Source organism: Coregonus clupeaformis, chromosome 8 (genome assembly GCF_020615455.1).
Source record: "Coregonus clupeaformis isolate EN_2021a chromosome 8, ASM2061545v1, whole genome shotgun sequence".
Taxonomy (NCBI): Eukaryota; Metazoa; Chordata; class Actinopteri; order Salmoniformes; family Salmonidae; genus Coregonus; species Coregonus clupeaformis.
The window spans coordinates 5,812,757-5,827,713 of NC_059199.1; the positions used below are offsets into that span (position 1 = coordinate 5,812,757).

At 40.5% G+C, this 14,957-nt stretch overlaps 1 protein-coding gene across 29 annotated transcripts in view; it reads left to right on the forward strand.

The window, feature by feature from the left end:
• LOC121572096 (receptor-type tyrosine-protein phosphatase delta-like) overlaps window positions 1-14,957 on the forward strand; it is a 668,511-nt gene that overhangs the window by 169,581 nt on the left and 483,973 nt on the right. For all 29 annotated transcript variants that reach the window (XM_041884003.1, XM_045221719.1, XM_045221730.1 and 26 more), the window contains exon 4: window positions 2,748-2,771. The gene's annotated coding sequence lies outside the window, so the exon portion shown is untranslated. The remainder of the gene's footprint in view (window positions 1-2,747; window positions 2,772-14,957) is intronic.

Below are 14,957 nucleotides of genomic sequence, written 5' to 3' on the forward strand. Positions count from 1 at the left end.
GCTTCTGTGGACAGGTGTCTTTTATACAGGTAACAAGCTGAGATTAGGAGCACTCCCTTTAAGAGTGTGCTCCTAATCTCAGCCCGTTACCTGTATAAAAGACACCTGGGAGGCAGAAATCTTTCTGATTGAGAGGGGGTCAAATACTTATTTCCCTCATTAAAATGCAAATTAATTTATAACATTTTTGACATGCGTTTTTCTGGATTTTTTTGTTGTTATTCTCTCACTGTTCAAATAAACCTACCATAAAAATTATAGACTGATCATTTCTTTGTCAGTGGGCAAACGTACAAAATCAGCAGGGAATCAAATACTTTTTTCCCTCTCTGTATATATATATTTATTTATTGAATAGCCTCCCAAGTAATAGAATACTAACATCAGTTCGGATATTCGAATATCCGTGCCCATCCCTATCAGGGAACCATGATGAAATTCTGTTACCGAATTCCGTTACCGTGTGTAAATCTACTTCACCTACTGTAGTTACTATGTGTCATGTCATATCTGAAACCCCATTCTTTCTGTAGACATCGTTGAATCTTAATTCAGAGCAGATATTTAACAGAGTTTTTGGAAAACGTGGACACATAAAAAACTGAGGGAGATTTCACCTAAATTCTGTTACCAAACTTTGCATCTGCACAGTTAGCCAGTAAATGCGTTTTTGTAAATGTTATGTTTAAATTATTAAAAGTAGTTATAGTTTATAGAGTTTTATGGTTTGTTAAACTTTGAAATCAATATTTTTTGTTTGGCATACAATTACCATGGAATTAACCCTAATATTCACTGCATTGACCACCACATACATCTCGAAATCCCCTGTTGTTAACGGAAAAAGGGCAACATAGGGTTGTAGTTCTCGGCTTTCCTTCCTTGTCAAAAGTTTCCATATCTTTTTAATGTTCCACACAGCATAACTAAGACTCCGAAAGCAGCTTATCTGCTTTAAACAGGGCGAAAAAAGCATCTTCCTCTCTTAGTCTTCCCTTATTCACGCTGTGGGTTTAAGGAGACTCACAAGAGCCTCTGTTCATCCCAATGCATTACTTTTCACCAATCCCCACTGGCCTAATCCACTTACTTTAGGCATGTGCTAGCTTTACTCAATTTGATTGGTGAGGCCATACATTTCTACTGGAAAACAAAAAAATATATAATCTCAATGCTGAGCAAGAACAAAGCTCACTATTTAAACACAAAAAGTGTTTGATTGAGAGAAATAGTGTTGATTCTTTTTTTTCTTTCTTGAAACAAATGGTAGAGCAACGGTCTTTTTCTTGTCTGTTTAGTAATCGTACGTGATGTGACTGCCCCAAAATATGTAGGTTGTAGTTGCGTTTGGCTAAGTGGAAATAAGTATCCTGTGCTCTGTCATTCTCGAACGCTACAAATTGAAGTTGTACAACATTTCATAGGGCACTATTGATCTGTTATGTGCTGCACCAAACTCCCAATACAGCCGGTTATCTTTCCTCCATTGTCTCTGACTGTCTCTTAGGAAGTGTCTCTCTTTCTCTCCCAATGCAGACATCCATGCCATTAAAACCCCAGGTGTTTCTTTTGGCTCTCGAATCCTCCCATGGGTCCAATTTTACCGGCGTGGTCCCTGACGGTGTCCAGCCACGGTTTAGCAAGAACAGCAATAGACAGTGTAAGGATGTGTTTGAAGCAGACAGCATAGTAATGAATACCTAAGCACAATGAGTTTGAGTCCTAATTCCCCCCCCCCCCTAGCCTAAAAATAAGCCATTCCCTTGTGGGTAGGCCAACTTGGCATTGTAATCACATTCTCCCAGCACGGCCAATCCCAGGAGATTCTATACACAAAAATGCAAATAGATACAGGGAGAAGGACAGTATCTGTGATAAATCATTTTACTTGAAAAGGATGGTAAGCAATACAGTACATCTCTGTGAGCTCAGTAAGCAATACTTACCCATGGAACAGCTTCTGAATCTACTTTCCTTGTGAGCCGAAAAAGTTGTTGTTTGCTCCCTCTCTTAGTCTTTAACATTTACAAGCAAAGCAGAACTGTACTCGAGAGCAGCACACTTTTAGAGGGACCAGTTTCTGATGTAAAAATAGTGAGGTAATGGAAATCTATTTTTCGGACTTGTCAGGGAGGGTTGTACAGTGAAGTCAAGAAGTGCGCCACTCGCGTAACTCTCCTGTTCATAAATCTTAGCCGAAATAAGTGTCAGGGAAAGCAGCAATGAAACTGAAGTGGCTAAATCCGACTAATTTATCTTGCTGGGATTCTGCTTCTATTGTGGTGGGACGACCTTAAGGTCTTCATAAAGCAGACAAAGGGTTAGAGATGTATGAGGCCCGCTAAATTACTTTCAAGACATACCAGTGGAGGAAGGTGGTGTGCACGATGGTGTTGAGGTGTCAGAGGTGAACATTTGTTGGTAATGGATGACTGCTGCACAGTACATTGTTCTTTTACTATCTCCATCCTTCCCTTGGAATTGGAGGAAACACTGACAAATATTAATGCACGTTGTGCAAACTTTGGATCCTCGGGGGAGAATTCTCTGACTTTTAATGTCCCCCGTTTAATAAATTACAGCCCCCTCTTGACAGGGACTATTCTTAACCCCCAGTCTGAACCAACGTCTGGGATACTGTCATTTTTCAGGAGCCGGTGACAGCCTTAGCCTGCATTGAAGTTTACTTTGTAATTTGCTGACGTCCCCCCCCCCCCTCTCTTTCTTCCCCTGCCTCCTGCTTACAGATGTGACCAACTGTTCCACAATAGGTAAGACTCATTTTGTTATTTTGCCAACCTAACTAATCCTCAACAGTGAGATACATTAAAAACTATATATATATATATATATATATATATATATATATATATATATATATATATATATATATACACACACACACACACACTACCGGTCATTGAAGGGTTTTTCTATATTTTTACTATTTTCTACATTGTAGAATAATAGTGAAGACATCAAAACTATGAAATAACACAGATGGAATCATGTAGTAACCAAAAAGTGTTAAACCAACCAAAATAGATGTTGTATTTGAGATTCTTCAAATAGCCACCCTTTACCTTGATGACAGCTTTGCACACTCTTGGCATTCTCTCAACCAGCTTCACCTGGAATGCTTTTCCAACAGTCTTGAAAGAGTTCCCACATATGCTGAGCACTTGTTGGCTACTTTTCCTTCACTCTGCAGGCCGACTCATCCCAATCCATCTCAATTTGGTTAAGGTCGGGGGATTGTGGAGGCCAGGTCATCTGATGCAGCACTCCATCACTCTCCTTCTTGGTAAAATAGCCCTTACACAGCCTGGAGGTGTGTTGGGTCATTGTCCTGTTGAAAAACAAATGATAGTCCCACTAAGCCCAAACCAGATGGTATGGCGTATCGCTGCAAAATGCTGTGGTAGCGATGCTGGTTACGTGTGCCTTGAATTCTAAATAAATCACAGACAGTGTCACCAGCAAAGCACCCCCACACCATAACACCTCCTCCTACATGCTTTACGGTGGGAAATACACATGCAGAGATCATCTGTTCACCCACCCCGCGTCTCACAAAGACATGACGGTTGGAACCAAAAATCTCCAATTTGGACTCCAGACCAAAGGACAAATTTCCAGCGGTCTAATGTCCATTGCTCGTGTTTCTTGGCCCAAGCAAGTCTCTTCTTATTATTGGTGTCCTTTAGTAGTGGTTTATTTGCAGCAATTCGACCATGAAGGCCTGATTCACACAGTCTCTTCTGAACAGTTGATGTTGAGATGTGTCTGTGACTTGAACTCTGTGAAGCATTTATTTGGGCTGCAATTTCTGAGGCTTGTAACTCTAATGAACTTATCCTCTGCAGCAGAGGTAAGTCTGGGTCTTCCATTCCTATTGCGGTCCTCATGAGAGCCAGTTTCATCATAGCGCTTGATAGGTTTTGCTACTGCACTTGAAGAAACTTTCAAAGTTCTTGAAATGTTCCGGATTGACTGACCTTCATGTCTTCAAGTAATGATGGACTGTCGTTTCTCTTTGCTTATTTGAGCTGTTCTTGCCATAATATGGACTTGGTCTTTTACCAAATAGGGCTATCTTCTGTATACCCCCCCTACCTTGTCACAACACAACTGATTGGCTCAAATGCATTAAGAAGGAAAGAAATTCAACAAATTCACTTTTAAGAAGGCACACATGTTAATTAAAAATGTTTCCAGGTGACTATCTCATGAAGCTGGTTGAGAGAATGCCAAGAGTGTGCAAAGGTGTCATCAAGGCAATGGGTGGCTATTTGAAGAATCTCAAATATAAAATATAATTTGATTTGTTTAACACTTTTTTGGTTACTACATGATTCCATATGTGTTATTTTATAGTTTTGATGTCTTCACTATTATTCTACAATGTAGAAAATAGGAAAAATAAAGATCAACTTTAATATTGCAGACAGATTTCGGTTTCTATCTAATTAATTGTCTGCATCATTTCAAATCTCCCTTATTTAAACAAACAAACAAACAAACAAACAAAAATCCCTACCACCCCTCCCCTGATTGAAGTAAACTAACGGACAACAATATATGTTCTACTGCTACTTACAGCTATTTTCTCTCACATATACAGTACATGTAGTTAACTAATTATACATATATTCCTAATTCCCTCTTTCTGCAAGTGCTGGATTTTCACACACAGCGGCCAATCCACCATTCATTCTGATCTTAACTCCAACCCTCCGATGTCCACAGATTAACCCATCTTGATGCTATTTCCTTTTGCAAACAGTAAGATATGTTTTAAGGGATCTCATTGGGATCCACCTGTGTATCCGATCTGAATGCCTAAGTAAAGGAGGGAGTAGGGGCAGGGCGGCATAGATCCTGCTGTTTGCTCAGGAAGGTATGCAACGCTTTGCAATCCTTCCCTTTGTTTTCCCACGTGTGAGTTCTGGCAGCTGGGTTGTGAGCTCTGAGCCGTACATTTGAAATGTATTCAAATGAGAGTCAAATGGCCCAGATTGTTCAAAGAGGATCTGGCAGTGTTGACTTTAGCGGGGAGCTGCGGTGTCTGTTTCCAAAGACATAAACTATAGTAAGGGGCCTGGGCCAGGGAGAGAGATCTGTCCCTGCCACCACTGGTGGTGAACACGCCCCCTGCCTTAGCTCCCTTTGTCCTCTCTACCACAAACCTCCATGTCACGACAGGAAGGCACCATCACCATGACGATGACAGCTCTATGTGGACATCTTAGAATTGCACTAAAAATATATATATTATGATGCAGTTCATGGCCACTGAATATCTCAAGCTAGTGGGTGCATCACACTTAAAGGAAGTGGTATTTCTAAAGGATATTGTAAAGGAAAGAAATTCCACAAATTAACTTTTGACAAGGCACACATGTTAATTGAAATGCATTCCAGGTGACTACCTCATGAAGCTGGTTGCCAAGAGTGTGCAACGCTGTCATCAAGGCAAAGGGTGGCTACTTTGAAGAATCTCATATCTCAAATATATTTTGATTTGTTTAACACTTTTTTGGTTACTACATGATTCCATATGTGTTATTTCATAGTTTTCTACAATGTAGAATAGCCATCGACTACAACGGAGACAAGGCAGCCATCGACTCAACCGTGACTATCCCTCACTGGGAGTACACAATTAGCCTGTTGACTGAACAGTATGGGTACACTCACTCAGCCTGGTTCCTCAGTGCATACAGCCCAGCAACAGTATAAAAGGCTGCACCAGTATGGTAGGGGTCAGCTACATGATTAAATCCCCCATAGCAGGGCCCCAAACCTGGGCAGCATGAGCCATCAACACCCCTATGGCTCACAGCGATGATGTTTAGAGGGGAAAATAAATCACCTCGTCCGCAAGGTAGGAGGGAGGAAGTGGTCAGCGGAGCAAAATTAGGAAATGGATGGTCGCTACTCTCCCATAGCATGCTAACCTATTTTTAGCGTAGCCCCCCTTAATAGCGCATTTTAAATGCTCTCTTCAAATGAGCATTCCTGCAATAAGCATTATCATCCACATAAGCTTGAATGTAAAAATGCATTGAGATCAGGAGAGAAGTCACCTCATGGTGTAACTGAAAACAACGCCACTCCGCCTGCCACTGGTAACCAGTCGGAGCATCTGCGAGAAAGGTTCTGGTCCGGCCCTCATGGTTTGAGAGGCAGGCAGCAGTGAGCGACTGACTGACTGCTCGGAGGAGAAAACCCCTGGCTAGCCGGGAATAATAAGTACCCGCGGGAGGCCGACAGATGGACATTTACCAAGAGCCTTGCTGGTAGACTGAGAATCTGTCAAACAGCACGCCAGGCATCTGCGGGGGTTACGTTTCCAGATTCACGTCCACTATGGCAGAAAGAGAGGAGTCCTCTTTGTTGAACTGAGCAGGAATGAAGCCTAATGGTCTTTATTTATGCCCTGTTTTCCATTATCAAAAGTTAGAGACAAATATAAATATTGCTCATTATTACGGATACGTGTTTTGGACACGTGTGCCATACTGAGAATAATACATAATGCACTAATTGATTGATTAATAATGATAATCATCTGAAGAGTTACATGTTGAGGTAAGGGCCTAGAGCATTTGATACAACATTTCATTGTGTTAAAATTGGGACAATGTAATCCCTTTATACAAAGAAAGCAATGTAGTAATGTTGTTTGGGCATAGTTACTGAGGACGTGTAACCATGTACCTGGCTCTTATTAACCTTTACAGACCTCTTTTAAATGATCATTCATTGACTTAACTACCTTCCAGTCTCTTCTCAGAAGTGTAATGTAATATGCAGTGCCTTCAGAAAGTATTCATACCCCTTGACTTATTCCACATTTTGTTGTGTTACAGCCTGAATTCAAAATGGATTAAATATATTTATTTTACATTTACATTTTAGTCATTTGGCTGACACTCTTATCCAGAGCGACTTACATGAGAATTTTAGGGTTAAGTGCCTTGCTTAAGGGCACATTGACAGATTTTTCACCTTGTCGGCTCTGGGATTAGAACCAGCAACCTTTCGGTTACTGGCACAACGCTCTTACCCACTAAGCTACCTGCCGCCCTACGCATCTACACACAATACCCCATAATGACAAAGTGAAAAATGTTTTTAGAAATGTTTGCAAATGTATTGAAAATGAAATGCATGCCATTTACATTAGTATTCACACAACACTTTGTAGTAGCACCTTTGGCAGCGATTACAGCTGTGCGTCTTGGGGTAAGTCTCTAAGAGCTCTGCACACCTGGATTGTACAATATTGGCCCATTATTATCTTTAAAATACTTCAAGCTCAGTCAAGTTGATTGTTGATCATTGCTAGACAGCCATTTCCATGTCTTGCCATTGATTTTCAAGCCGATTTAAGCCAAAACTGTAACTAGGCACTCAGGAATATTTAATGTTGTCTTGGTAAGCAACTCCAGTGTATATTTGGCCTTGTGTTTTAGGTTACTGTCCTACTGAAAGGTGAATTCATCTCCCAGTGTCTGTTGGAAAGCAGACTGAACCAGGTTTCCTCTAGGATTTTGCCTGTGCTTATAGCTGTGTTCCGTTTCTTTTTATCCTAAAAATAACTCCCTAGTACTTGCCGATGACAAGCATACCCATAACATGATGCAGCCACCACCGTGCTTGAAAATATGAAGCATGGTACTCAGTGATGTGCTGTTGAGTTTGCCCCAAACATAACAAAAAGTTAATTTCTTTGCCACATTTTTTGCAGTAATACTTAAAAGCCTTTTTGGAAACAGGATGCCTTTTTTGGAATATTTTTTATTCTGTACAGACTTCCTTCTTTTCACTCTGTCATTTAGTTTACTATTGTGGAGTAGCTACAATGTTGTTGATCCATCCTCAGTTTTCTCATATCACAACCATTAAACTCTGTAACTGTTTTAAAATCACCATTGGCCTCATGGTGAATTGCCTGAGCAGTTTCCTTCCTCTACGGCAACCGAGTTAGGAAGGACAGCTGTATCTTTGTAGTGATTGGGTGTATTGATACACCATCCAAAGTGTAATTAATAACTTCACCATGCTCAAAGGGATATTCAGCATCTGCTTACACATCTAGCAATTGGTGCCCTTCTTTACGAGGCATTGAAAAAACTCCCTGGTCTTCTGTGCTTGAAAGCCACTATTTGATTGAGGGACCTTACGGATAATTGTATGTGTGGGGTACAGAGATGGGGTAGTCATTAACAAATCATGTTAACCACTATTATTAAACACGGAATGAGTTCATGCAACTTATTATGTGATTTTTTAAGCACATTTTTACTCCTGAACTTATTTAGGCTTGCCATAACAAAGGGTTTGAATACTTATTGACTCAAGACATTTCAACTGTTTAATTGTTTATTAATTTCAAAAATGGTCTACAGGGTATTGTGTGTGACACAAAATCTCAATTTAATCCATTTTAATTTCAGGCTGTAACATCAATGTGTAAAAAGTAAAGGGGTGTGAAACTTTCTGAAGGCACTGTACTTTCTGGTCTTGTAGAAAAAGTCATTTTCAGTGGAAGGTCTGTCATTTTGAAGTAAAAAATACATCCCTGGTTCAATCTCACTAGACCTTCAATTATTTATCTCAAGTCATTTCATTTGACAGACAACAAATGAGTTGTAATCTTTTAATTGACATTTACTGTGTTTGTCCGTGTGGGAAGTTTGATAGAGATGTCAGGAGTTTGGGTATGTCCTTGAGCAGACAGTTCCAGATATATCTCTGCCTGCGACTCACACACATACCAGGTGATGCTCCAGGATTTTCATCATCATGGTGGCGTTTCACTTGTCTCTCCTTTATTTCTGCCATCCGCACTTGTGTCTTCCTCCCAACACGATATAGCAAGTCAAAAGCATGCATCTGGCTTTGCCTAATCCTTGAAGCTCCATCCTTTGAATACACATGGAAAATGTCTGGCATTCAAAAGGCCTACTACTTTTTTTCATATGCACTTCAATGAGAAGCTAAAGGAAGGAATGGCAATGAGGTGAGAGTACAGAGAGTTCCTCTTTGTTCGCTCCACAGTGAGTGAAAATAGCACCTTCAGTTCTTTAAACAAGCTGCGCGCCAGTTATTGTATTATGCCTTGCAGGCCTTTCATTCAGATAGAAACTGTGGCATGCTTGATCAGTGTTTCAGCGAGCAGTGGCAAAGGAAAAGTGATTGTCAGCTGCTGGGATAAGTAAACACCATTACATTGTTAAATTCTATAAATAGGTGACAGGTGCCATTTACAAACGGTGCGTTTCTCTAACGTGCGTCGGGAGCTGTTTGCACACAGAATATCTCAGTGAAAGGGCGATCTTAACTGGTTAATGTTCAAATTTATGTAACATCATACTGGAACGTAAATGACTTCAAAACGATACTGTTTTCGCGAGTAGGTGCCACAGGTAGACAACTGCCATTAGAGTATCTACCATTGGGGTGATTCCTCATGAAACCAGGACCATTTTCATAAAATGTAATCCACAGAATTTTCCTCTGGAGGAAGGATTGTTGACATATATTTGACATTTGTATCTAAAAGCATAATTGAGAAATAATTAATCAAAGTTGGCATATTTATTACATTTTGTCCTTACCCAGGCCTCCTTTAACACTAATCTATAGGTGCTACGAAGCAAAAATTGGTGTCATATGAAGCTTTACCGCTTACTCTGTAATATGAGTAGTATTTTGTTTTCAATAACACTTTTCTTACATTAATTTATGAATATTGAAAAATATAAACATTAATATTTAAAACACAATTTTTATTTGGCTAGTTCAATATATTATTGAACATAATATACTGTACTGGCATATCAAAGTTCCAAACTCTGCTAGTTTTAACTGCCATTAAATATGATTATGACACACTGAGCGTCTCCACATTTGCCAGTTTATTAGGAGTGGTGGGATTCACACACCAAGGTTATAATGGGATAAATGAAAACTGAAAAAAAAAAAAAAATGTTGGAAAAACTATTTAGTAAACTGAAATAAAATCATTAAGAAAAACGTGAGAAAACTATACTGAAACTACAAAACTAAATAAAATAAAAACCATCATAAATTATGTTTAGTAAAAAAACGTTTTTATATATTTTTTTACTTGGCAAACATTTAATGGGGTTTTCAACCTTTTTTTCTAATGGGTTTTCGAGCTACTGAATCTGGCGGGTAAATGATGCCAGTAGATGGCAATGTTTCAAATAGGCTTAGCTTGTGCTAGTATGGGATTATTTTGAGTACATTCATTGCTAGAAAGGACAAAAGCAAATGTATTGTCGTGTCAGAAGATGGCAGCGTGTGATGAACCCAACCAACCTCAAAGTTAATCTGAACAGCACCCACAAAGAATTTCAGGTTAAAGACAAGGTGAGACAGCTATAATTTTATTTTGGGAATTCGGTCAGGATTCAACTCCTGATTCAGTGGGGAAAAAAAGTATTTAGTCAGCCACCTATTGTGCAAGTTCTCCCACTTATAATGAGAATGAATGAGAAAAAATGAGAAAAAAAAATCCAGAAAATCACATTGTAGGATTTTTAATGAATTTATTTGCAAATTATGGTGGAAAATAAGTATTTGGTCAATAACAAAGGTTTCACAGGTCAAACGTTTTCTGTAAGTCTTCACAAGGTTTTCACACACTGTTGCTGGTATTTTGGCCCATTCCTCCATGCAGATCTCCTCTAGAGCAGTGATGTTTTGGGGCTGTCGCTGGGCAACACAGACTTTCAACTCCCTCCAAAGATTTTCTATGGGGTTGAGATCTGGAGACTGGCTAGGCCACTCCAGGACCTTGAAATGCTTCTTACGAAGCCACTCCTTCATTGCCCGGGCGGTGTGTTTGGGATCATTGTCATGCTGAAAGACCCAGCCACGTTTCATCTTCAATGCCCTTGCTGATGGAAGGAGGTTTTCACTCAAAATCTCACGATACATGGCCCCATTCATTCTTTCCTTGACACGGATCAGTCGTCCTGGTCCCTTTGCAGAAAAACAGCCCCAAAGCATGATGTTTCCACCCCCATGCTTCACAGTAGGTATGGTGTTCTTTGGATGCAACTCAGCATTCTTTGTCCTCCAAACACGACTAGTTGAGTTTTTACCAAAAAGTTCTATTTTGGTTTCATCTGACCATATGACATTCTCCCAATCCTCTTCTGGATCATCCAAATGCACTCTAGCAAACTTCAGACGGGCCTGGACATGTACTGGCTTAAGCAGGGGGACACGTCTGGCACTGCAGGATTTGAGTCCCTGGCGGCGTAGTGTGTTACTTATGGTAGGCTTTGTTACTTTGGTCCCAGCTCTCTGCAGGTCATTCACTAGGTCCCCCCGTGTGGTTCTGGGATTTTTGCTCACCGTTCTTGTGATCATTTTGACCCCACGGGGTGAGATCTTGCGTGGAGCCCCAGATTGAGGGAGATTATCAGTGCTCTTGTATGTCTTCCATTTCCTAATAATTGCTCCCACAGTTGATTTCTTCAAACCAAGCTGCTTACCAATTGCAGATTCAGTCTTCCCAGCCTGGTGCAGGTCTACAATTTTGTTTCTTGTGTCCTTTGACAGCTCTTTGGTCTTGGCCATAGTGGAGTTTGGAGTGTGACTGTTTGAGGTTGTGGACAGGTGTATTTTATACTGATAACAAGTTCAAACAGGTGCCATTAATACAGGTAACGAGTGGAGGACAGAGGAGCCTCTTAAAGAAGAAGTTACAGGTCTGTGAGAGCCAGAAATCTTGCTTGTTTGTAGGTGACCAAATACTTATTTTCCACCATAATTTGCAAATAAATTCATAAAAAATCCTACAATGTGATTTTCTGGATTTTTTTTCTTCTCAATTTGTCTGTCATAGTTGACGTGTACCTATGATGAAAATTACACGCCTCTCTCATCTTTTTAAGTGGGAGAACTTGCACAATTGGTGGCTGACTAAATACTTTTTTCCCCCACTGTATGTGAACACACATAAGATGTGGAAAATGTGTAGAATTGCAGGAAATTAGCTTTAAAACTGTTTTATTTTCTCTTTGGTCGATGGCATAGTGTGTTAAGCTTTAAAACTGCACATTTTTCTCTCTGTCAACATGAAGGGTGTGAACAGTTTGTGGTCGCTGTGAGGTGGGGGTTTGTTACTACACCGATAAATTACAATATCCGGGCCTTCGCCACCTAGGACATTTGTGTGAAATAGTACATGAGTACCCCTGCTATAGGCCTATTACACATACATATCTCCTAGCCTCCCATGCATAAGGCAACTTTCTGTCCCTAACATTGAAACTAAAGCTGAAACAAAATAATATAATTTCTAACAATCTAAATAAAAATGACTAAATGAAGTCTGAAAACTAACTGAAACTAAACTGGATTTCAAATAAAAATCTAAAAACGAATAGAAATAAATACTATTAGAATATCACAAAATTATAATAACCTTGTCTCACACACACTCACACACACACACACACACACATACACTTGTCCCCGCAAGTGGGACTGCTGTTTCTAACAGATGGCTCGTCTTTAATTTTATCGGAGACGACGATGTCACCGGCAGACGCGATAAGTTGTCTCAGTGCCTGGGGAGAGCGTCATCCATCAGTAGCTAACAGCATATCGTGAAGGCACATTAAGGGCTCCCTCTCTGTTTTTCCTTCTCTCTATCTCACTCTCTCTTTCTCTATGAGTGTATCTGGTCCTACATCCAGGCCTCAGATCCACACTTCACAAGACAAAGAAGGGGAAGCACCAAGCACCAGATTCCAAGCTTTGGAGCTTTGGTCCCTTTGCCGGGATTTTATTAAATTTTTTGCCAATGGGGAAACTTTTACAGAACATATTGAACTAAGCCAAAGTTATTTGCTGGACACAGTAGAAAGAATGAAGGCGATGCCACAACCAGAATACGAAACCACATTGGCCCGCATTGGTGTGTGTGTCAACTGAGTGTTTGATTGCTACCTTCCCACTTATCGCATCACCAGTAGGGAAGTATGCTGGTGTTGTTTACCATCATCCATTATGCATTTGATTCCATAGTTTTTTTATTTATTTATTTTTTATTTAACCTTTATTAAACCAAATAAGCCAGTTGAGAACAAGTTCTCATTTACAACTGCGACCTGGCCAAGATAAAGCAAAGCAGTGCGATAAAAACAACAACACAGAGTTGGGGTAAACAACACATATGGGGTAAACAAAACATAAAGTCAAAAATACAACAGAAAATATATATACAGTGTGTGCAAGTGTAGCAAGTTATGGAGGTAAGGCAATAAATAGATACTGGGGTGCAAATGAGCAAAATAAATAACAATACGGGGATGAGGTATTTGGGTTGGCTAATTTCAGATGGGCTGTGTACAGGTGCAGTGATCGGTAATGTGCTCTGACAACTGATGCTTAAAGTTAGTGAGGGAGATAAGAGTCTCCAGCTTCATAGATTTTTGCAGTTTGTTCCAGTCATTTGCAGCAGAGAACTGGAAGGAATGGCGGCCAAAGGAGGTGTTGGCTTTGGGGATGACCAGTGAGATATACCTGCTGGAGCGCAGACTACGGGTGGGTATTGCTATGGTGACCAATGAGCTAAGATAAGGCAGGGATTTGCCTAGCAGTGATTTATAGATGACCTGGAGCCAGTGGGTTTGGCGACGAATATGTAGTGAGGACCAACCAACAAGAGCGTACAGGTCACAGTGGTGGGTAGTATATGGGGCTTTGGTGACAAAACGGATGGCACTGTGATAGACTACATCCACTTTTCTGAGTAGAGTGTAGGAGGCTATTTTGTAAATGACATCGCCGAAGTCAGGGATCAGTACAATAGTCAGATTTACGAGGGCATGTTTGGCAGCATGAGTGAACCTGGTTGATATGTCCAAGTCGCTCTGTATTCCCAGATCCAAGGCATGAAATTGAACTTGCTCCCACCTCAAACAGGCAACATTTACCCCTCATGGTCACCCTATGTCAGCATTCACGGCCAGACACATTGAGATAGGGCTGTGCTGTGTAACCCCCTAGGGCACCACCCACTCTGCACTGTAGCTGAATTCCCTGACATAGACTACATTAACTCCCAATGTACACTCATTGTCTTTATACATGCCCGTAAGGAGCTATTTTAATCACCCTGCCGCTTTTAATGTTCCCTTTCTCCATTCCTTGCCACTTGTGTCGACGTGTCGTCTAGTCCACCCTCTGACTTGTCTTTTATGCTAGTGTGTTTAATCATTTCACTTTCATTCATGCCATGTAAAGAACCTTGCACCAATCGAAATTGCTCTCTTTCCAATATGTCACAGCAAGGGTTCTCTAGCTCTCTAGTTCCCCAGCCTTCTCTCTGTATTGTCAATCCAGAGTTTTTTTTTTTTTAAATTAGTCACGTTAATTAGCTGCTCTTCAAAAGTAGGATTTCTTTGTGCCGGAACTGACACATTAAAAAAAATATGTTGCGGCGTTATGAAGTGAGTACCATGCTGTCTCAAAAGAGTGTTGTTGACATGTTAGAGTAGAATCATGCTGTTAATGTCATACAGAACAATGAAGTAACAAGCCATATGATATAGAGACACCAGTCACATTTCATTCAAGATTACTGACCAATCGTCATCTCTGGATTACTGACCAATCGTCATCTCCGTGTACAATAGCTGAATGTCTACAGATACCAGACAGCCATGTTCACTCCTAATACCGTAAGCATAGCCTCATCTTTGGCATGTCTTTCTGACACATGAATACAAACCAACAGTTTGCTGGCAGGACTTTGGAGGTTGACGACCGTTGGACGGAATCCACCCCTCGCTCCCTGAAGGTCAAATGTCAGAGGTTTTTGTGTGGCCCATCCATCTGCCGTTCTGGCTCGGATTATGGCACATAGGCTGGATGTTCTTTTAGCCAGGCGGAATGCTTCA